General features: G+C 41.4%; 1 long non-coding RNA gene across 1 annotated transcript in view; it reads left to right on the top strand.

The window, feature by feature from the left end:
* The window catches only part of LOC114201301 (uncharacterized), a 74,607-nt gene that overhangs the window by 1,160 nt on the left and 49,510 nt on the right, over positions 1–23,937 (top strand). The window contains exons 2-5 of the long non-coding RNA XR_015766792.1: positions 703–818; positions 9,762–9,809; positions 16,574–17,757; positions 20,746–20,850. This is a non-coding gene — a long non-coding RNA (uncharacterized LOC114201301). The remainder of the gene's footprint in view (positions 1–702; positions 819–9,761; positions 9,810–16,573; positions 17,758–20,745; positions 20,851–23,937) is intronic.

The following is a 23,937-nucleotide window of genomic DNA, read 5'->3' as shown; positions in this document are numbered from 1 at the left end:
CACCTCCATTCTCCCCCCGCCCCCAGAAGTCATCTCTGTCCCGGCCACTTTTCCCTGTTCATATTCTCTTAGGGATGAAAATCCCCACGTTGGGGAATAGTTTCACCAGTATCATATTTCCCCTCCCCTACTTGAACAAGTTCAGGTGGGGAGACCGACAGGCCCTCACCCTGAGCCCTGACCTCACTCCTGGGGCATGGTATCCCAAAATCGAAGGGTGGGAGAGGATGGTGCTCCCATCTCATTTTTTTTTAATAAAACACCAATAGTGCACAAAGTAAGTACTAAATACCACTATTGTCTCCTCGAGAACTGGAGTCCAAGGCCAGGCCTTCACCCCAGGGCCAGGAGCCCCTGGGTGAGGCAAGTCCACTTCTGCCTCCATCTTTACACTCCACACCAATCCAGACACATTCCTTCTTTGAGATTCAACCACATGTTTCTCTCTGGCTTAGGGATATTCCGTCCCTATAAGGCGCTTTGTGTACTTCTCATAACGTCCACGTGTCCAGAATTTACAAGATAGCTGACCAGGACAGCTTTTATCTTGGATTTCTGTACTGGTAGTAGTTCTTGAGAGCCTGTCTTCAGCCTCCATGTTTTCAGAATCATAGCATGTGAGTGCTAGCCTCTGAGAGGCACATGAAGGACTTTTCTAGGGGGACTCACATCCCTCTCCATCTCCTTCCCCCATTCCTGCAGTGGCCTCCTGATGAAATGCACCAGAAGAGATGCTCCAGGAGATAAGAACCTGGCCAGGATAAGAACCTCCTGTATCTACAGCCTTACAACAATGCCTGGCCAACAAGAGATGCTCAGTAAGTAGTACTGAGTGGTAAGTGAATGAATGAATGAGACACTAGTGTTGCCTTCCAAGTCATACTTCATTATTTCTTGCTATTTAAAAACCAAAAAAGGAGCCTCTTTTTTGACACATTTAATTTAGCCCTATTGGAGCATACTTGTGAAGTGAGAGGGTAAAAAGAAAAGCAATTAATGAGAAGATGCCTTTCTCCCAGATACCCTTGGTTGGGAGGCTTGGGCTCCTCTGTAATCTTCATCCAACCACCCAACACTCTATTGTCATTGGTTTCTCCTATTTTCAGATTAAAGACCTGTCTAGTCCTTTGCTATTGAAATAGAGCTCTTCATTTTCCATATGAACTATTATTAAGAATTTCTATTCTTTCCACCACCACTCCTGGGCATTTTTCATCTGGGATAGAGCCTTTTGGTCTTAGACCTTGCTGAAAAAATATTTCCAGGTCCTGCAGCCAAAGGAGATCAGCTAAAAATCTTCATATGCAACTTGTATTGATACACAAGAGAGCAGGACCTAAGCCCCAGGAAATTGCACTCCTTCCCCACCCCACTTTCTCACCAAGTTAAACCCACTAGAAAAGGGATTCTTAACTAAAGCCCATGGGGACCTTACTCCCCCAGGATTAAGAACACTTATGAACCTCAATGGGGAAAAAATTGTATTCAAGACCCTCTAAAATAGCATTTCCTTTTATTATGAATGTAGGCAACAGAACAGCTGTATTTTTGTCACAAATATTTACATATCACATTACATTTGCTGCAGATACAGTTAATTCAATTCTCATTATTCATAGGAGTTATGTTCCATTAAGTCATCTTGAACACTGAATTAGCAAATACTGAACCACTGCTCCTAGAGGACATACAGGGTTATGTTCCTGCGAGCCTCTGGTCATAACACTATCGTTCAAGCAATCAATACATGACCTTGTTTCATGTGTGGTTTTTGTTTAAAGACATCTGTTTAATTTATAGTTGAATAATTAACCTAGAATTCATAGCCAACAGCACTTTAACTCCCATCCAAATGAAGATTATCTACACATCTATTTTCTCTATAAGGCACATCACAGCCTTCTTGCACTTACGAACCCCAGATGATACTTCAGCACTGCACTTGCATTTTAAATAATGAAATCACCAACAAAAAGCATAAAACTGCCCAAAACATGGCAGTAAATATACTATGAAAAGGATACCTATTTACAGTGTAAAAGCTGAACTAAGAAGACAGAGCACTGCCTTATTCAACCTCAGCTGGGAACATACAAGTCAGGGGCCTGAAATTTTCCCTATTCAAATTACTGCAAAAGTGCCATGGGTACTTATTTGGGGGTTACAAATAAATTTTAGCAGGTAGGCAAGTTCACAAATACAGAATCCTGAATAATGAAGATTGACCATTTTTTTTAAAGATTTTATTTATTTATTTGAGAGAGAGAGAGAGAGAGAGAGAGCCCAAGTAGGGGGAGGGGCAGGAGAGAGAGAGAAGCAGACTCCCCACTGATCAGGGACCCCGATGCGGGACTCGATCCCAGGATCCTGGGATCATGACTTGAGCAGAAGGCCGCTGCTTAACTGACTGAGCCACCGAGGTGCCCTGAGGATTGACCATTTCTTTAAATATCATTTCGGCCATAAATATTTTGAAACAACTATAGTTATTAGACCCATTATAAAAGAAGCACACACACACACACACACACACACACACACACACACACACACACACACAAAACCATAAAGAAGCACATGTGTTAATGTATGCCCATTTTTGATATTTCAAAGTATTTTTAGTGGCGTGATATTTGGTGTCCTTTGTAATCCCATGTGTTTTATTTTTTGGATTTAAAAATGTTATTCTGAAAAAGGATTCCCCAGGCTTCCCCAGCCTGCCAAAGGGATTCATGACACAAAAGGTTGTATGCTTTTGGGTGTGGTGCTTTGCAAAGGAAGAACCCCACAGTCCAAAAAATCTGGAAGCACAGCATAATTTCTCTGCTTCCTGAAAAGTCACAGGGTGGAAGTTCTACAGTGAAGAAGTCTGTTCAGCTCATCATTTACCCCACAATTTTGACCTAAAGCCTTTTCCCTGTACGATAGCTATTAACAGCCTGTAGGTACTGTGCTCTGTGGAACCACCTTGGGAGATCCTGCCTAATGGAATTAGCGTCTGTCCAATGTACTCACTGGCGTGTAAGAGAGCAATTTCCCAGGTATATCTAGACTCGAATGCCCACTCCTCAGCGTCTCTGTGAGGCAGAATGTCTTTGGAATCCTCATTGCAACAACAGTTTTCCCGGTCGAACTTAAAATGACAAAAGCAGCACCTCTCCCGGGCCCTGAGACCCAGGGCACATTCACTGTGCTTTATGGATTTCCTGATGAATGGATGCATCAATATACCATTAACATGTCAGTTTCTCATTAAGTCTGAGTACAGAATCTGTGTTTGCCCAGCAGGATGAACTCCTTTAATCTGATCTGGCAGAGGTCCTAGCATAAATATTCATACAAGCTAGGTCTCTTTTAATCTGGTCCTTTGCTTGGGGTAAAGGAGGTGGGGAGAGGTTGCTTTTAAAGGCTGTGTCTGGGTCACTTCTTAAAACTACAGTATCAAAAAATAATGGCTTCATCATCACGAATCTGTCGTTAAGAAGGATTACACTTCTGAAGCTCTTGGATGGATAGAAATGCAGAGGGGAAATAAAGAACACACAATAAGGCTGGCTAAGGATTTCTTTGGGCATTGGGCTCCTGGCTGGCTGCTTTGTTTATAATTAAATACTCGGAGCACTTACAGGAACCCTTTTCAGCCTCAGAGTGCTACAAATGTAACTCATGGGTTCACAATAAGCTGCAGCAGAAGGACCCACGGGAGGGGAGCACCCAGGGCTTCTGTGGCAGGCAAGGCTTAGGGCTTCTTCAGTCCCCAGAGACTTTCATTCTCACTTGAGGATGCTGTCCTCAGAGATGCACACTTTGCACAGGCTCAGAAAAAAAAACCAGGTGTTAATATTTTTACAGGGACCTCCACATTGCAGTTCTGCAAATATCAGCCAGAGCATGGATGTTGAGTGAAGGTGCTGGGATGCAGAGAGCTTTTGAGGGATAATAAGTGGAGACTCCAGGCTCATACAACTCCCGCGGCAAGAACAAAATTCTGTCCTGCTGCCTTTGGGAGCTGAGGGATACATCAAAACACGAGTGGGGACTTCATGAAGCAATAAGCTTTGTGGACACACATCTGGGTTTGAATGTTGTTGAAGCCCCTGGTGTCTCAGTCACTTTTTCCTCAAAAGGGGAACAATAATACATTCTTCCCAGCACAGGCCTAGCCCCCTCGCAGCTCCACGTCCTTCCACAGGCCGTCTCCTCAGCCTGCACACCCTTCTCTGATTGGAACACTCTTATTCATTCTTCAAGACCCAGCTCACTCCACTGTTGTCACAGATGAGAACATACAGACACACAGTCTGCTGGAGGGCATAAATCTCTAAGATTAGGTTCAGCTGCTTATGAGTGAAGAAATAACAGTGCTTTAAAAAGAGAGAAAATTATTTCTCACATAAAAGACATCCAGTAGTTTGTGGTGCAGACCTAGCAAAAGACATGTAAGACCTCGGTATTTTGCTGAAAAAAAATTTTAAGAGATCTAAATAAATGGAAATATATACCTTATTCATAAATTGGAAAACTCCATATTATTGGGGAGGCTGGGGAGCTTAGTCATTTAAGCATCTGTCTCTTGATTTCAGCTCAGATCATGATCTCGAGGTTGTGGGATCGAGCCCCACGTCAGGCTCCGCACTCAGTGGGGAGTCTGCTAGAAATTTTCTCTCCCTCTCCCTCTGCCCCTCCCCACCCTTGCTTGCACTCACATTCTCTAAAAAAAAAGAAGAAAAAATATTATTAACTTGTCAATTCTACTAAAATTGATCTATAGTTTCAACATAATCCTAAACATAACCCCAGAGATATTTTTGGAAAAATTTGAAGCTGATTCTAAAATTTATAGAGAGATACAAAGAACTTAGGTTAGCCAAAACAATTTTGGAAAGAAAAGTAAAAAAAAACAATGAAAGTGTTTCACTCCCTGACTTAAAACTTACTATAAAACTACAATAATCATGGCAATGTGTTACTGACATCAAGACAGGCAAATAACTCAATGGAATAGAACATAGTAACTGGAAACAAGCCTCAACATGCATAGTCATTGGATTTCTTCACAAAGTTGCCAAAGCAATGCAAGGGAGAATGAAAGTCTTTAATAAATAATACTGGAACATGATATTTTTTAACAGCCTTCCATCTCAATAGCATACCATATATATGAATTAATTTGAGATGGATCATAGACCTTAATGTAAAAGCTAAAATTAAAAAGCTTCTAGAAGAAAATATTTAAAAAATACCCTCACAGTTTCGGGATAGGTAAGGGTTTGCTAGCCAAGACCCAGAAACAACTACCGAAAATAAAACTTAAAAAACTGATAAACTTTAGACAGAATTAACGTTGTTCTGTTAAATTACACAAAGTTTAAAACTCCTGCTCATCCAAAGGCACCAGAGATAGGGAGAAAATATTCACAAAATGTGTATCTGACGGATGACTCCAGAATATTTAAAGAACTCCTATGATTCAACTAAAATAATAAAAAGACAACTTATTTTTTTGGTGAGCAAAAGATTTGAAAATATGCTTCACAAAGGAAGGCATATGAAGAGCCAAGTATGTGAAAAAGTGTTCAACATCCTTAGTCATCAGGGAAATGCAAATTGAAACCACAATAAAATACTACCTCGCATCTACCAGGATAGCTAGGAAATGAAAAGATTTGACAGCAGCAAGTATTAGCAAGGATGTGGAGCAACTGAAACTCTCGTATGGAAGCACTTTTGAAAAAGTATTTTATAAAACACTAATTCAAAAAGATTTATGCACCCCTATGTTTGTTACAGCATTGTTTACAATAACAAAATTATGGAAGCAGCCCAAGTATCCATCCATATACACACAATGGAATATTACTCAGCTCTAAAAAAGAATGGCATCTTGGGGCGCCTGGGTGGCTCAGTTAGTTAAGCAACTGCCTTCGGCTCAGGTCATGATCCTGGAGTCCCGGGATCGAGTCCCACATCGGGCTCCCTGCTGAGCAGGGAGTCTGCTTCTCCCTCTGACCCTCCCCCCTCTCACGCTCTCTCTCTCTCTTTCATTCTCTCTCTCAAATAAATAAATAAAATTTTAAAAAATAAAATAAATAAAAAAGAATGACATCTTGCCATTTGCAACAAACATGGATGAATCTAGAGAATCTAATGCTAAGTAATTAAAGTCCGTCAGAGAAAGACAAATAACATATGATATCATTCATATGTGGACTCTAAGAAACAAAATAAATGAACAAAGGAAAAAAGAAAGACAACCCAGAAAAACAGGCTCTTATCTACAGAGAATAAACAGATGGCTACCAGAGGGGAGGCGGGTGGGGGATGGGTGAAATAGGCAAAGGGGATCAAAGGTACAGTTATCCTGATGAGCACTGAGTAATGCAGAGAATTGTTAAGTCACTATATCATACACCTGAAACCAATATAACACTATATGTTAACTATACTGGAATTAAAATTAAAAAAAGTTTCTTATAAAACTAATTATAAGTCTACCCTATGACCCAGCAAGTTTATTCCTAATTATTTACCAGCATATGTCCACAAAAAGACTTGTATGAGAATGTTCTTAGCAGTTCTATTCATAATTGCTAAAATCCGGAAACTGTCCAGATGTCCATCAATAGGAAAATGGAATAAACACATGAAATACCACTCATCGAACTAGAAGAAACTACTGACACAAACAGGAAGAATGAGTCTTACAATTATTGTGCTGAATAAAAGAAGCCTTACACAAGGAGCACACACCTTATCGTTTGTATGTATGTGTATACATATGAAATTCTAGAGCAGGCAAAACTAACCTATGATTAAAAAAATCAGAAAAGCGTTTAAAGTGAGAGAACTGAGGAAGAACATCAAAGAACTTTCAGGAAGGATAGTTCTATCTTTTTTTTTTAAGATTTTATTTATTTACTTGGGAGAGAGAGAATGAGAGAGAGAGCATGGGGGGGAGGGTCAGAGGGAGAAGTAGACTCCCCGATGAACAGGGAGCTCGATGCAGGACTCGATCGCGGGACTCCAGGATCATGGCTTGAGCTTAACCAACTGAGCCATCCAGGTGCCCAAGGAGAGTTCTATCTTTTTTTTTTTTTAAGATTTTATTTATTTATTTATTTGAGAGAGAGAATGAGATAGAGAGAGAGAGAGCATAAGAGGGAAGAGGGTCAGAGGGAGAAGCAGACTCCCTGCTGAGCAGGGAGCCCGATGTGGGACTCGATCCCGGGACTCCAGGATCATGACCTGAGCCGAAGGCAGTCGCTTAACCAACTGAGCCACCCAGGCGCCCAGGATAGTTCTATCTTGATAAAGGTTTCTATTACAAAGATAACATGCACTTAGCAAAATGAAACACTTCCGATTTGCACAATTTATTGTATGGAAATTTTATGGACAGTTGGGAAGCAAGGTGTGCAAATGCATGACTGCCTGTATCTGCTATCTTCCTTTGTAAAAATAAGTCAAGGGTTTTTTTTTAAGTACCTTAAGCATGACATATAGATATATGTACGTCTGTATAGATGAATCATTTTTCTAACAGATATTGAAAGTCTATAAAAGATCACGGGAAGAATCCATTAAAATGCTCCACAGTTTATTGTGAGTTGTAATATTTTTACAAGAATATAAAAAGAGATTTCTGCCCATGCAATTGCTAAGCTATTGGTTTCATTACAAGAAAGAAACATCAGGGCGGGGGGGGGGGGAAGAAAAGACTGTAAGCCTCTAAACTTTAGAATATAAATAGGATTATAATTTGGAAGAGAGGAAGACATAAAGGAAGAGAGAAGAAGGATAATTACAATGCAAAAAAAGGAACATGGCTCATGAATTACTTTGAAAGCACAGTTTTAAAATATGATTATCTTAATTCATTCCCATCATGAGAAAATGTACAGAAAAAAAGCCAAGGGTTGCTCCCTGCTGACAACTTTATTGAGCCAAGTGACTTCTGATAGACCGATTCAAAGAAGCAGAATCCCTTTATGGGAGACCAGGCTGGTGCAAAATTTGCAAAAGGAGGCCAAAGACATTAATTAGATGTTGGATCACATTGCCGATGACGTCAGGGCTGATCATCTGCGCGGACCCAGTGCACAACAGGAATCTCTAACCACTGGAAAATCTCACGTTTGGAGCATTGACAGTTTGCTCTTCAGCACTGCAGCCCTGCTCTCTCCCTGAGCAGGCGAGCCTACTCTGTGCAGACGCCAGACAGAGGCTTTACCTCTATCCATTACGGTGGAATAGTTCACTATGCCATCTTATTCTTTCTCATGGGCCACCAGGGAAATAGAGAATAGTGCAGAATATGGGTGAAAAGCCAAAAGTTGGCAAGGAAGTTAAAGCATTTTTATTATTTGGGAATATTTAGCATTTTGATTAAACATAGGAAGCAATGTAATATTTTGCCTTTTAGAATCAGGCCTAAGTTTGAATGTTGGCTCTGCTGTGTGACCTTGGGAAACTTACTTAACCACTCTGACACGCCCACTCCCTCTATTCTTATATCCTTATATTTAACATAGGCCATTTGTGAGCATTAAATGAAATAGCACATGGAAAGCACTTAATTACAATTCCATGATAATTTGTCTGCACTCCCCAAATCCAAAAACGCCTATAAACCAAAGTTTTGTTTCCTAATTCATTTGGAGGCCAAATCTGACCTGTACCCTGACAAGAGGCCAGTTAGTCTTTATTTATCCTGCTTAATGTGAATATTCATGTTTCTCTGAAAAAATACTAACGTTTTGATTATAGGGAGTTGCCTTAGATCCTTCTCAGGCATTGCATAATACATGGTATATACACCATACAAGCTTTATAAATTCAAAACATTCTGAATTCCCAAGCACATCTGGCCCCAAGAATTTCAGATAAGGGATAGTGAACCCATATGACAGCCTTATTTTGTTACTTTGTAAATTTCCTATTCCCACTTCATGGCATGTTAAGACCTCCTACTAAAAGTTGTTCAGAAGCCCCACTCTCTAATGCACATCCAGCTCATCAGGGTGCTTCCTCGAGTTGGGCTCTTGGCACCAATTATGGACTCAGTAGGTATGGATTCTGTTTATCTCAAAACAGTCTTTGTGAGTTGATTATGGTTGCTTTTGAGTAGAAATATCAGTGAGTTTGGGGTCATCTTCCAAAAGAGAATCACAGTTTCTGAGCAAAGCAGCCTGCCACCTTCAAACAGCCCTTGAGTCTCCTAGACACAGGGCAGACATGTTACAACCAGTCTTGTTCAGAAGACACCATTGAACAAATGAGTGGAGTCAAAGAAGGGTAAACAAAGGGATGACCATGCTCTTGGCTCAGTTCCATCATGAAGACAGAGAAGACAGACAAGGGACTTCCATTTTGCCTCCCAGCTTAGGTGCAAACAGCCCAACTAGAGGAAGCCCCCTGCTGAGCCAGGACATGCGTTAAAGAGGACAGCTTCTGAACAAATTTTAATATTAAATGGCTGGCCTACAATGCAGCAGATGGCAAGCAAATGGAAATTTCAAAAGATCTCACTTGTAAAAACTGGTTTGGGGAAGTTGTATAAATTAAATATAAAGTGTGAGTACATTTATAGGAAATAAGTAGCCCTCCATTCATTTCAGGCTGTCTGATTTCTTTGGCATAAGTGGTTCTGAAAGACATTATACGTGTATACTCACTTTTAACTACATGTAAAGTTGAATTAATAATAAAAACCTTAATTTGGTGAAGAGCATAAGTAACCAGTCTTTTCCATGTCTCTCCAGTGCTGCCCGAGAGGATCCCAAAGTGGCTTGGCCAAACCTACCAGAGAGGTATTGGCACCATCCTCTGGTAAAACTGAAAACTGCAAGTGTACTTGAACAACCTTCAGCTGTTCCAAACTCAGACCTTAAACCAGAGAGGTTATTGACCCCCCAGCCAGTGTTGCTTCTTCAAGTGCTGCCCTCCTTCCAAAATATCTATAATCACACTAGTGGACTGAGACATCCGTCAAGTTTATGCAAGAAGAAAACTCACATGAAAAAAGTTTCATAAAGAACTAGTTTATGGGGCACCTGGGTGGCTCAGGTTAAGCGTCTGCCTTCAGCTCAGGTCATGATCCCAGGGTCCTGGGATCAAGCCCCATGTGGGGCTCCCTGCTCAGCAGTGAGTCTGCTTCTCCCTCTGCCTGCCCCTCCCCCCTGCTTGTGTTCTCTCTTTCTCTCTCTCTGTCAAATAAAGAAAGAAAATCTTTTAAAAAAGAACTAATAGATAAGAATTAAAACCCCCATATATATACTCCCTAGTCCCAACATTCAATACTTATAATCCTTTCACTCTGCCTCAGAAAACTTTAAATAGCATTTAATATATTAACTAAATAATAAAGACACAAATATTTTGAGTCATCATTTTCAGCAAGAAAATGTTGCCTTTGGGTTCGATGTGAGAATTAGGGAGATCAGAAAAGCTGTGGCAACCGTGGAAATAATACAAGACCACTCAGATGAGAAGAGGCAAAGGGGCCTTACCTGGGGATTGCTACAGCAAGCGGGGCCAGCTACCATCACGTGTGTTGGCAGAGGAATGGGACAGCTCTACGGTGGGAAAAAGGGAGGGCTTAGGCGTGCCCTGTTTGGAGGCTGTAGGCAGGCCGACTAGAAGGATAGCACCCCATGTAAGTGGCTGGGGGTGCGTATTGCGTTTTCTCACGTTGGTCCTAAATTGGAATCGGGGACAAGAATTAGAGAAGCTGTCAGTGATTAATCAAGGCCTGATCATCTGGGGCCAGTTGTTACCGAGGTTATTGTTTGTTTTTCTGGACCAGGTACGAGAGATGGTGACCTGATTTTCTCCAAGTTTGACTTGTAGACAGCAAGCTGGCTTCCTGGCCTCGTTTCTGTAGGTACTAAGTGGGTTTTCACAGCTCACTGCTATAGATGGTGGGTCAGAGTTCTGCACTGTAGAATAAATTCCCAGAAATGGACTTCCTGAGCCAAAGAAAACACATTTACAATTGTGACAGATACTGCCAGTTTGCCATCAGGGTTATACTGTTTTGTCTTTTTACCAGCAATGCAGCTCTAAGCAGGGGCTGGGACAAAGTACAGTGAAGACCTATATACTAGTTACATAAAAGTATATGTAAAACTTATATATTAAGCTAACAAGCTGCTAAATAAAGTCTGTGGGCCCTATTCTAATGCCATGATAAATATACCTTCCTGAGGACTCGAATGTCCAAATTTGAATGTACAAACCATGGATTCCTCAGAGTTCTACATCAAAATGTGGTGAGCAGTCCCTGGCCTGTGGCTGCCATAGTCTCTCCACAGCTGTCTCGGTACCATACTCGGAGGGCCTTGTACTCACACGTGTAGACACCCCAGCTCACACCACTGAGCTCTTTCCACACCATCCTATACACAGCCACCCCTCAGGATCAGGGAGGCACAGACATCACAGTCAACCCTGGAGAAGATGACCTGGGGGAAAGGCTTTACACAAGGGATTCTGAAGATATGTTTGATTCTGAAGACATGTTTGCCAGGAGCGTGGCCTAGAAGGGGAGATGCAGGTTCTGGGTGGGCATGTCCCCCGGGCCTTGCAGAGGAGGTGCATGGTTGGAGGTGAGCCAAAGCAAGAAGAACAAGTGTCAAGAGCTTGGAGCCCAAGGAAGGGGCCCTCTTGTCTGGGGGCCATTTTCTCGAGTCTTCCTAAAAAAACAAATCGCCTACAAGGCTCTTTCCCCACTTTCTAACCTCCCCTTACCTGCAGATTCTGGAGCAGGATTTTGAATATTCTCTTGGCTGGGAGACGTATCTGTTTTCTCCAAAGGCCTGCCTAGGAATAGAATAGAAATATTACAGGCACCCCTTCAAGCAGTGTCCAAATTCAGATTCTTAATGCTCTTAGCCACAGTCACGAGCCCTTCTTTATATAAATCCACAGCAAAAGTGAAGTGAATGTCCCAGTTCCAAACGGTCTGTCCCCACTGGTAAGCCAGTTATCTGGATTTTTAGTTCCAGGGATAGGATCATTTTGTGTGTTTGTATTGGCCATCAGGATTTCATTATGCCTTAAGACAGATGTGGGTTATATAGATTACAGGAGGAGGGAAGGAAGGAGGCAGGAAGGAAGGAAGGAAGGAAGGAAGGAAGGAAGGAAGGAAGGAAGGAAGGAAGGAAGGGGGAGGGGAAAAGAGAGGGAAGGAGAAAGTGAGGAATGAAGGAAATCCTTTCTGGGAGTCCTTTGTTATTTACCTTTTATAAATTAATTCACACTAGCCAGTAATTCTTTGTCAAGGTTGGCAATGACAGTATTTCCCAACCCTGTGATGTTATTCATTTGAAAACATGTCAAGAGCTACCTGGAGATGACCTTCCTGTTTTGTTGTCCGACCTGTCATTTAAACTTTCAATTATTCTTGCTACTGCTCTAAGACAAACAGAATTCAAGAGTTAGCTTTATGACAAGGCCTTAGAGCTTTTCCTAAAAGACTTCCAGCTGGTGAGCTCAAAACATTCCTTTTCTTAAAAACAGAATAGAAATTTATGCAAGCTTATTGTGACAGAGGAAAAAATGTTAAAATGAAGATTCAGAAGGAATCTTTTTATCTAACACAATCAATTAATTGAAAAAGCCAATTAAAGTGGAAGTGTGTTGTCAAAGTTTGCACACACATTCCAAATACTCATTTTCATTCATCAAACATATTATAAGGACAAGGCCTTTTTTTTTTTTGAGCAGAAGTCTGCAGAGTGAGTTATACAGCTTCTTTCTTACATAAACAACCAATGTGCTCTGTGCCAAAAAAAAAAAAATCCTCCAATTTAAAGATACTTGTGAAGTAGTCTCAGAGCCAATGTCCTTCTAGATTTCTATTATTTGCCCCTATTCTACTTAATATAACAGCAGTTTCTTTCTAAACCTTTTCATGGTTCTCATAGAAAAAAAATGTTCTTTTTACACTTCCAGTTTATGTAAGATTTAACTATATCATCTACAATAACATTTACAACTGATATGATCAGATTTGGGAAAAAACCACGATGACTCTTCTGCCATTTGCTTGTGGAAACAGAAATGCAAACACACATTGGAGAGCAGCCTCCTGGCATCTGAGTGGTTGTTAGTCAATAGATTTTTACCAAGGGAATGAGTGAATTAATATAGTGAGATGGGTAAATGAGATGGCCCATTTATGATGGATGCACACCCACAGACACACACAGACACACACACATACACACACACTCCCTGGTTTCTCAGAAGTGTGGATCGCATGTGGTGATGAGCACTGAGTGTCATACACAACTAATGAATCATTGAACACTGCATCAAAAACTAATGATGTGCTATATGCTGGCTAACTGAACATAATAATTAAAAAAAAAAGATCCTTAAGTTTTGATGGGAAATGGTGGTTTACGGAATATAAATGAAAGAAGCCAAGAGGGCTAGAGGGTTTTGCTGGGTAACAGATTAACCCAAACCAAGCAGTTTGAAACCACAGCCATTTATTGTCTCACTCTTTCAGGGGATCTAGAGTCCAGGCCGGCTGAGCTGACTTAGGGTCTCACAGGCTACATCAAGGGGCCAGCCAGGTTATGTTCCTTCCTGGAACTTGGGGGTCCTCTTCTAAGCTCACTTGGATGTTGGCAGAATTCACTTCCTTATGGTTATAAGATTGAGGCCCTTGGCTCCCAGAGGACTCCGCAGTTTCCTGCCATGTGGCCCCCTCTATAGACAGTTCACGTGAGAGCAGCTTGCTTCTTAGAGACAGGTAGGAAAGTCTATCCCTCCAATCTGCTACAACAGAGTCTTAGATAATGAGCCATGATCTTGGGAATGACTTTCCATCACCTTTGTCATATAACAGAACATAATTTAAAGGAGTAACATCCCATAAACTTTGCCATATCCCATTGGTTAGAAGCAAGTCACAGGTTCCTCCCCTCCATTCGCCCGGAGAGGAGATTATACACGTGTGTAACTCTTTGGGGGTCACCATGGGATGTGTCTGCCACAGGAGGGGAGAAGGGTCAGAAGAGCCTGGGGACTGGTGGGGCCTGGGAGGCAGTGAGTTGGGAGAGAGGGAATTTAGGCAGGGATTTGGGAGACACAAAGAAATTTATAGGGAACATTTTGTCAGTTTGGCCTGATAATCCCCTCTATTCAGTCTCTGAGAATATTCACTAAAAATCTACACTGTTCTTCAAAAATTTTGATATCAGGTTTGGGTTATTGTTTTTCTTCGTTTCTGTTTAGTTGGTTAAACGTTTAATTCTCAAACTGACAAAACCCTACTTCTCTTACAAATAGGAAACATAAGGCAAAGTTTTACTTAATTTTTTAAGGAGGAGATCGATAAATAAAAGAGCTGACAAGAAGAGCACTTGAAACTTGAAAGATGTAACAGTAGGAAAATGAATGCAGAAATGAGAAAGTCTAGTTAGGTATAAAACCGAATAACTTTGTCCAGAACAATAATACCATAATATTTGGGGTTGTCCTCTATCAGGTCAACACACACACACACACACACACACACACACACACACACACACCTTATCAGCTTTCTATAAGTTAACCTCTAACTTTATGGGGCAGTTAAAATGGATGGACCTTCATCCGTCGTGACTAGTGGGCCAAAGCAAATTACATTCCCCAAGAGATCTTACCAGAAAATAGCATGATATTGGTCCAGTTATATTTTGGTTAAATATTTTGCTACTTACAGCACAGATTAGAAGACTCTTAAAAATGCTTTTAAACTGAAGAATGCATTTAGTTCAGTATTATTACCAGTTTATAGAAAATGAAACTAAGGTTAAATAAGTTGCCAAATTAGCAACAGTGAGTCCAACTCTGTTCTCTCTTTCCACTGTTGCAGAAAAAACTATTCAGGTAACTACTATTTGTCTAATATAGAAAGAGAACTGCTTTTTGTCCTTAAAATTTCAATTAAGTAGAAATTCAGTGAGTCACTATGAGAACACAAGACTTTTGGAGTAGTAATCACATAGTGTTTCAAAAGGCATTTTTCTCACCAAATGTGAAAGCTTTTCTCAGCTTTATCTTTACATAAAAAAAGCTGATGACAGATTTCCTGAAGGTTTTGAACTGGCATGTGTATTCCTTGTCAACAATAACAATTTATCACATATGGTATAGGAAAGGAAACTGTATAGTGTGTAAAGAGAATGCTATCAGTCCCTTAGCTTTCTCCGTATGTGTCTGTCAATTTCAACCAAAAGTCGTGTCTCAAAAACCATCTGAAATTATCTGAGACTCGGAAATAGACAGAAAAGATTACAGGGTGCCTGTGCGGTGTGCCATGCTGGGCTTGACTTCCTACTGAATGAGCCATTTCATTAATCTCTCGGGGCAGAGGTTAATTTGCAGATTTTTGTCTAGTGGAGGTGTAAATAATTTATGTTTAGTAGAACAGATAACCCCAAGGGTTATAGTTTATTGCCCTGTTGGACATTAACCAGTTTTGTATCTAACCCAGCAACCTTACCCAAACACTGGGTCTAAATACCTTACTCCCTGAGTGCTCTTTAAACTGGTTTTTGTATGGTACCAGTTCCCTCATTAATTAGTGAGTTACAGAAAACCTTCGACACATTCTTATTTTATAGTCATGAGAAAGTCATGGTTTTACTTCTTTGGAAAATATACTTTATCAGTCCCCATGTGGAAAGTGGGAGAAAATCAGTAGAATGACCACTGATTGGGGAACTGAAACACCTATATTCTATCACTTGCTAGCTACGTGATCTTCAGCAAACCACTTAAGCTCCTTGAGACTCAGCTTCTTCACCTGTTAAGTGGAAATAATAGGAGGGCCTTCTCGAGGTGCTTTTGAGAGTCACACCAAGCCTGGAACAGACTTGGCGAGGGAATCGCCTTGTCCCCAGGTGAGTGTTTACTTCCAGCTCTTCAGCTTTCGTAACAAAATCTGCCGGATTCAGGGAAGGGGGGAATGGTAATAGGATTCCACAGAGGTGTTGAATTTGAGAACTGAAGCTGAGAACCGACCTTTCACCCGCAGAAATTAAGTCCCACCCAAAAGAAGCAGGATGCACAGTAGCTCCGGGGAGCTAAACATGTGCAGCTTCATACTCCACATTTCTGCATAGGAGTTTGTGTGTGCCTGCTTGTCTTCTGGTTAAACAAGAGAACGGTAATCTTTGCATCGTTTTCTTTTAAGATTTTATTTAAGAGAGAGAGCACGAGCGGTAGAAGGTGGGGGAGAAGCAGAGGGAGAGGGAGAAGCAGACACCCTGCTGAGCAGGGAGTCCACCCTGAGATCATGACCTGAGCCGGGGGCAGACATTTAACCAACTGAACCACCCAGGTGCCCCATAATCTTTGCATCTGAAGTAACTTGTACGGAAACCTAGTGAAGTCAGAGCAGAAGACAAATCCAACAGGATTCGCCATATATTCCCTACAAGTTCTCCAGCCTGCCACGGTTCCATACTGTAACTGAAATGTTTGTGTCTTGTACTTTTCAGATCACACTTTACACTTAGTAAGATGATCTGAATTCTTTTTTTTTCCCCACTTTCTCATCCAAATCTTTTAGCTAAACAACTACCATGAGACCTCTTTCAGCCAGATCCTGAGCTGGAGCCAGAAGCAGGCATGAAGAAGCCCAACATCTGGCCTTCAGGAACCTCCAGCCAGCGGTCAGGCACTGTTCAGTATTTTAGAATGCAGACGTGGTGGCTGCTAACACTTCTCTGCCTCCAAATTGGCACCGTCTCATAAAGAAGCTCAGAGCTACGAGGCGGGAAAGCCCAGAAGAGAATAACTGTGATACTGTCCCCTCCATTCGGGACAGAGACATTGATTCTCAGCCATAAGCACCACCTGCCAGGAATCTGTCATCAGCTTTCTTTTGCAAATGGACTCCTAGGCTGTGAAAACCCGTCAGGCTTTATTTCAAAAGGCACTGGGCAACAGTATAGCGTGAGGGCTCTCGGGAGGGAGACGGTGGCCACAGTGACCCGTCCTCCATAACTTTTCTATGTTGAGGAACCATAGCTGGAGATACAAGGTAAAGAAAGCCCAATTCCCCCACAATTGGATGAAGCATGTTTCGGTATCCAGATGATTCTCTCATTCCTTCTTCTACATGTGACTCTGAAGAGAAAAGAAATTTCAATTCTGAAACACAGACATCTGTCTTTAACTACCTGAGGCGAAGGTAGAGGATTGGGTGCGTCCTTGCAGAGCTAAGACCCTGTCGTAGTCAATCGCACATCGCCAGCCCAGGGCCCACATCTACCAGCTGTTCAGTAAGAGTTTGTTAAAGTGAATGAAGAAACAGCTATCAAGTCTTTCCCCAGGGAGGTGGAGTCAGAGAATTATTTTAAGTAGGATAACCAACAACCCAGTTTTGCCCAGGACCAGGATTCCCCAGGATGTATAATGCTACAAGGGAAGTCCCAGGTAAACCGGGACAAATCAGTGATCCTACTTAAGGCTTTCCAGGAATATCCAGGAAGTCAACATTATGGCTCAGATGGTCATTTCCATTAGGTCCATAGGTTCTTTATTAACTATCTTCCATGGCAGCAGGCTTGGTATTCTATTCAAACCACTTCCCTGCCTCTGGAATGGCAACCTCCCAGCTAAAAAAAACAAAAAACAAAACACCTTTCTGACCTGATCCTGGCTCCCGGTTTTCCTCTCCCCGTGGTAACAACGAAATGAATTTCGAAGGAAGGCACAGCAACCTTAAATGACTGTCCATCAAGAGTAGAGGTAAGTCCAGTGGTCTGTTGGTACATTATGGGAGGGGACTGGGGACCTGATTATTTTTAGTGAACACTAAAAATTCCATTCCCCTGGTATGAATACCCCCACCATGCTGGATTTCAAGCTACCAGTTGGACATCATTGAACATGGACTTGGGAACAAGTGCATGCAATTTCCAGTAAGAATTGGCTCCAGCATATTACAAATATACCCCCCAAACTCCTCACGTCCAGATTGACCCTCATTTGCAGGGGTTGTGGAATTTGACAGTGCTAGAGTGAGTTTGAGGGCGAAAAAGAGAGGCGGCAGGAAAAAAAACCCTAATTCCAAAAAGCCAGTTTGTGATTAAGTGGAAGAAAATTCTCTCTCCCTCTCTCTCTCTCTTCTTCTGAGCCTTCCCCCCCACCCCCCGTGGAAGTTGTTTTCTCTTCAATTTCTCCCCGTGCCCTCTCGCTCCTGATTTGTGTTGATATTCTAAGAATCACTCAGGTTGAACTCAAGACTCTGAGAGTGGTAATGATGGCATGGAAGCTCAGTGGTCAGCAATAGTTTGCAGGTCATGTAAAACTGAGATAAATTTGCCTTCATTCACGTGTCTCTGGTGACTCCAATGCTCTCAAGATTTCTGCATATTTCTAAGGGCTTCCATTTTCTGGGCACCCGTGGCCCAATTTCCTGTTCTTGCTGGACTCTCAATTTTCCTTTCTTCACACGTGAATTCTGTTTACTGTTCTCCTAGTTGACCTGGATGCAGAGTTCAGTCCCTTTTTCTTAATTCCTACATAATGCACAGAAGGAAGGGAGGAAGAAAAGAAGAAAAAGAAGGAAGGGAGGACGTGAGCCACTGCTAAACACATTTTTTGAAACTTGCCACACTAGAATTCTGTATAAAGACCCCTAGAGGTCTGGTGTTACCTGCTAATTTCCTAAGCAGCCTATACGAAGCCTATAAAATGTGATTTATCCAAGACCGCATTCAAATTAGTGATTGATTGTAATTGGTTTACTGCACCTTCATTTGGTAAACATTTATTAAGCACCACTGTGTGTATCACATGCCATGATGTGTGTGATTCTCTCCTCACTTAATGAGCAATACCTCCTTCTTTCCATTAAGGGGCTCACAGCTGCGTGCCCCAGGTCAAGAAGCAACACAAAGGATTTTTCACATCACAAAAACTCCAGAGCTTTTTTTCCATTTTACAAATCAGGAAGCCAGAGTTTCAGAGCAACAGAGTAGTTTGAAAAAAGTTAAGCACAGAATTCAGCCATAGAAAAGGAGCTCACACCCAAGTCTTTCTTTACATTCCTCGTTTGGTGTTCCGAGCCAATGTGGGCTCTTTCATTATGCTGTTCCTTCCTCAACGGAGTAACCAAAAAGTGGATTAATGATTGGATCAACTTGTATTTTTCCTTTGGTTTTTATTCTCAGCAGAGTTCTTATATAAGATTTCCTGCATTTCTACAAGTTTTTGTTTGGTACAGTTAAAGCTCTTTGCCCTTCTTTCTCGACTTTTTATATTTGCTTTGATTTAGACGACACTGTTTGGGGTTTCATATTCTAAGATTTCATTACATATCTTCCACTACAGTCTGAAACAAGAAGAAGGGAAAATGCTCTCCCTATAATGCTTATTTCAAATGCACTGTGGGAAATGGAGTAAAGCAAACTGGACCTTGTGTATCAGTCTCAAGGGGCACATAACATTTCTAAATGTTACGAGCAAAACCACAGGGAATATGGAGCATCTACAGAATGCCCATATAATAAATTTTCTACCCCCTCCTAGTCTTCCTCTTTCCAGCTTGGAGTCTCACGTTTTGTTAAATCTCCTATACTACCCCCAAACCTCAGAATCTTGTGAAGTAACAGTTATTTTTAAAAATTACTTCACCCATGCAAAAAATTAACTTTTGGAAGAAAAAAAAATTAAGTCTTTTTTACACATCCTCCTATAGAAGTAAAAGTTGTTTTAACTTCTCAAGGACGTCTTGAAAACATACACAAAAGCATTATATTGCATGTAGGCAATTCTAAAGTTGTAGTATTACAGTTATTGATAAATACCACGAAGTGTTATTCTTTGCCAAGTGAATTTCTAGCCACTTTCAAATTCCCAGTAATCTCTAACTTCAGATGGAGTAGAAAGCTTGGTGTTGGGAAGACAGCCCAACCAGATTTATATCTGCCTCTGTCCAGATTTTCTTGGGCAGCTAATTCCACGATGAACAATCACTGTCATTTACTAGGAATTTACTCTTTGCGTTTTTACTGGCCTGAGACCTTAACATTGACTGTCTTATTTAATGTGCCCAACAGATTTGGTGGTAGGTACTAGGATCTCCAATTTGTAGCTGAAGAATGCACAACTAATAAAGGAGTGGATTACAGATCCAACTACATATAACCAAGCATTAATATCCCTAACATAGAACCTTATAAATCAGTTAATAAGGACAACTGAAAAATAAACAAAAGACACAACATGAAATTCACAAATGAGGGACACCTGCATGGCTCAGTCGGTTAAGTGTCTGCCTTAGGCTCAGGTCATGATCCCAGTGTCCTGGGATCAAGCCTTGCATCAGGCTCCCTGCTCAGCAGGGAGTCTGCTTCTCTCTCTGCCCCTCCCCATTCCTCGTGTTTTCTCTCTCTCTCTCAAATAAATAAAATCTTAAAAAAAAAAAGAAATTCACAAATGAATAGGACCAATAAACACATGTAGTTTGAAAAAAGATGGAAAAATATTCAACCTCACTAGAATCTACCAAAATTGCCTAAGTAATTAAAAAGAACTCATCAGCTTTGGGACACTTCTTGATAGAATTGATTAAAGAAAAAAATTCCATAATAGAGAGGATCATTTAAATTAACATAATTAAACCCCACAAGATGTGCTTGAGAACTCTGGAAATTACAGACTGTTAAAACTCAATCAGTGGCACCAAGATGGAGTAGATGTATTTCTCCCTATTCTTTCCTCTGTGTGCAGCCAAAGCCCTGGGCATTATATGAAACAAACATCAGAAGACTCTGAGAGGTGGAAAGAAAAAGAAGGCCCATCTAGAGAACTTGGGACCCAAGGAACAGCATGATGGTGAGTTTTCTGTGCTCCCTTTTTATGTGATATATTCTGGACCGAATGCCGTGAGCAATTGCCTTTCTCACTTTTTGCAAAGGAAAAACACACTTCCTGTTTCTCCCTACAGTCACTTTCCTGGGGTATAAAAACCTCCCAATACCAAAAGAAAATGACAATTCAAATAGTGGTTTCCTGGACTCTCAAGGCAGAATAACACATCCTTTGCAAGATGGGTAGCTTTATAGGGCGCCTGGGTGGCTCAGTTGGCTAAGCGACTGCCTTTGGCTCAGGTCATGATCCTGGAGTCTCGGGATCGAGTCCCACATCGGGCTCCCCGCTCAACGGGGAGTCTGCTTCTCCCTCTGACCCTCTTCCCTCTTGTGCTCTCTATCTCTCATTCTCTCTCTCAAATAAAATCTTAAAAAAAAAAAAAAAAGATGGGTAGCTTTATATCTTCGCTTTCAACAAAAGTGAAGGAGTTAGAAGCAGTGGTTAGGGTTTGCTGGCGGCTCCGAATGCCCCTTGGCTCATGCATCTCAGCAGGGTTTGAGGGACACTCAACAAAGACTACCTTTCCTAGCCACAAGGTATGGCTATGTGATTAAGTTCTTGCAGGTGGGAAGTGAGAAGTGATGTGTGCAAGTTCTGTGTCTTGATCTTAAAATGACCAGTGATGAGCTCCCCTCTCTCTCTCCCTTCCTGAAAGCTGACTCTGGATGTGATGCCAGGGAGCTAGCTTTGACTATGAGGGCAAGGCCACCTCCTAGGCTATCCTAGGGGTAAGGTCCTTGGTCCCTGGACGCCCTGCAAGTTCACCTCTCTGCCCAGATTGACCCCTTTACTAGACTCTCATATGAAAGAGAAAGTTCTATCCTGTTTGATCCACTGTGGTTTTGTTGTTATTTTCCATTTTTTATGGTAGCAGAGTACATATCTTGCCTACTGTATCAGCTAAAAATAATTGAGTTTATCATTAAAAATAATTCTTGGTAAATCACTTGAAAGTCCAGAGAATTGAGTGATTTTGCAATAGCAAAGCTTTCATTTTCATCTAGATAAGTTTTCTGTAAAAATGAAAAAAAATAGGATCGATGCTGAACCACGTCTCATTCTAAAAATAAATGATATTTATCCATAGATACATAAGCCAGTTGATAAAAAGTCTATCTGTGTCATGAAGAAACATATTTCCTATAAAGTTTTACTCGTTATGCTTAAAATTTTTTAAATGTCTTCTGTAGTTTTGATCATTTGTGAACTAATAATGTAATGATAATTCAGTTCAAAATAATCTTTTAACATTTAAAATCTTATGGTCACAGAACATTTTAAAAATTCCATTTCATTTTATATACACATTTTGCTCAGGCACAAAATATAAATTACATTAGTATAAAACTATCCGAGAGAACCGAAGTGAAACGAATGCTATAAAATTTCCAAAAATATCCTTTTCGTGAATGTTTAAATTGAGTGAAGGAGAGGATAAAATCGCACTTGCATTTAGATTCTGTTGGATTTGATTTTAAAAATAATGTAAAGGGGCGCCTGGGTGGCTCAGTCGTTAAGCGTCTGCCTTGGGCTCAGGTCATGATCCCAGGGCCCTGGGGTCGAGCCCCGTGTCGGGCTCCCTGCTCGGCAGGGAGTCTGCTTCTCCCTCTGCCCGTCCCTCCACTCAACTCTCTGTCTTAAATAATCTTTTAAAAAGTGTAAAAATTTTAATCTGAAATGCTAGTATTTCCAATATGATGGAAATTACATCCTCTGCCACTTTTTAAAGTTCTAATGAAAAATGTCAGGTATCAACTTGAACATGAGAGGGGCGTATATAGTTTCTTCGGGGTTAGACTCCTTAGGGTATGAACACTCCTAGAGATTACTGCCCCAGATGCCTTTGCAGGCTCTCCGTGTCTGCGGCGGTTGGCCATGCTCTGGCTCCCTATTGGGACCCCCCATGCAATTGTTGCTCGTGGTTGCCACCCGGCAGCACACATCCTGAACAAGGAGGAAAGCCTGCGTATCACTCCTGGGCACCTAGTCCTGCATGACTGCCCAGTTTGGATGCCCCATTTCTTCAATGCTGACTCACATTCCCTTCACAAATGCTGACTCCTGGGAGGGGTCTGGACTCTCACCCTTCATCGTGCTCCACAAACGCATCCTCCCTCATCTCTTCCACTCCCATTTACCACTATCCTCAGATCCTCCCTTCCCTCTGCTCTTCCCCTTGGGGGACTAACATACTCAGTTCCTCATCCAAACCACCCGTTCCTCCACATTGCCCCACCATACTGTTGTCACATGGGTGCTGCCCCCTTCCCAACCCAATAGCCTGTAGTCTCTACTCAGCCTTCCGCTCACTCCATGTTCTGATTTTAATTTTTGAAGTGTTCATAGGTCCATGTGCATGAGCAATATGAAAATATTCTCATCCTAAACATATCAAATGTTCTAGAAAGAGTCAAAAGTCAAAGTATTCCTCTACCTAACACTGCTCCCAGCCTCTGCCCACTGTCCTTTCCCATATAAAATTTGGTGTGGTTCCTTCCACACCTTCATCTAGGTATTTATTTACACGCATACATGTTATTTTATGTCATGTTGCACGGCAGATCCTTTTTCCCCAGAAGTTGTTCTGGAAAATTGGTCCGTGTGTGTGTGTGTGTGTGTGTGTGTGTGTGTGTGTGTGTGTGTGTGTGTGTGTGTGTGTGTGTATTGCTTTTCTTGAACACTGCATGGTGTTTTGTAGAAATTATTACCATAATTTCCTATTAGTGGGCTTGTCGATTCTTTCTCATTTTCGTCCCTGTAAGTTGTTCTGGAAAATTGGTCCGTGTGTGTGTGTGTGTGTGTGTGTGTGTGTGTGTGTGTGTGTGTGTGTGTGTGTGTGTGTGTATTGCTTTTCTTGAACACTGCATGGTGTTTTGTAGAAATTATTACCATAATTTCCTATTAGTGGGCTTGTCGATTCTTTCTCATTTTCGTCCCTGTTGGATTTTAGGGTTATTTCATTTTCCCTTTAAAACACTATCGTAATGGTCATCCTTTTATGTGTCTCTTTCCTCACCTGCAAGTTCATCTGAGGGGAGTGGGAAGGAAGGA

Source organism: Eumetopias jubatus, unplaced genomic scaffold (assembly GCF_037043125.1).
Source record: "Eumetopias jubatus isolate StellerSeaLion01/CBP00866 unplaced genomic scaffold, mEumJub1_p1.0 scaffold_14, whole genome shotgun sequence".
In the NCBI taxonomy this organism is placed as follows: Eukaryota; Metazoa; Chordata; class Mammalia; order Carnivora; family Otariidae; genus Eumetopias; species Eumetopias jubatus.
The sequence above is the reverse complement of the archived record's forward strand: the minus strand, read 5'-3'. Positions and strand labels throughout refer to the sequence as shown.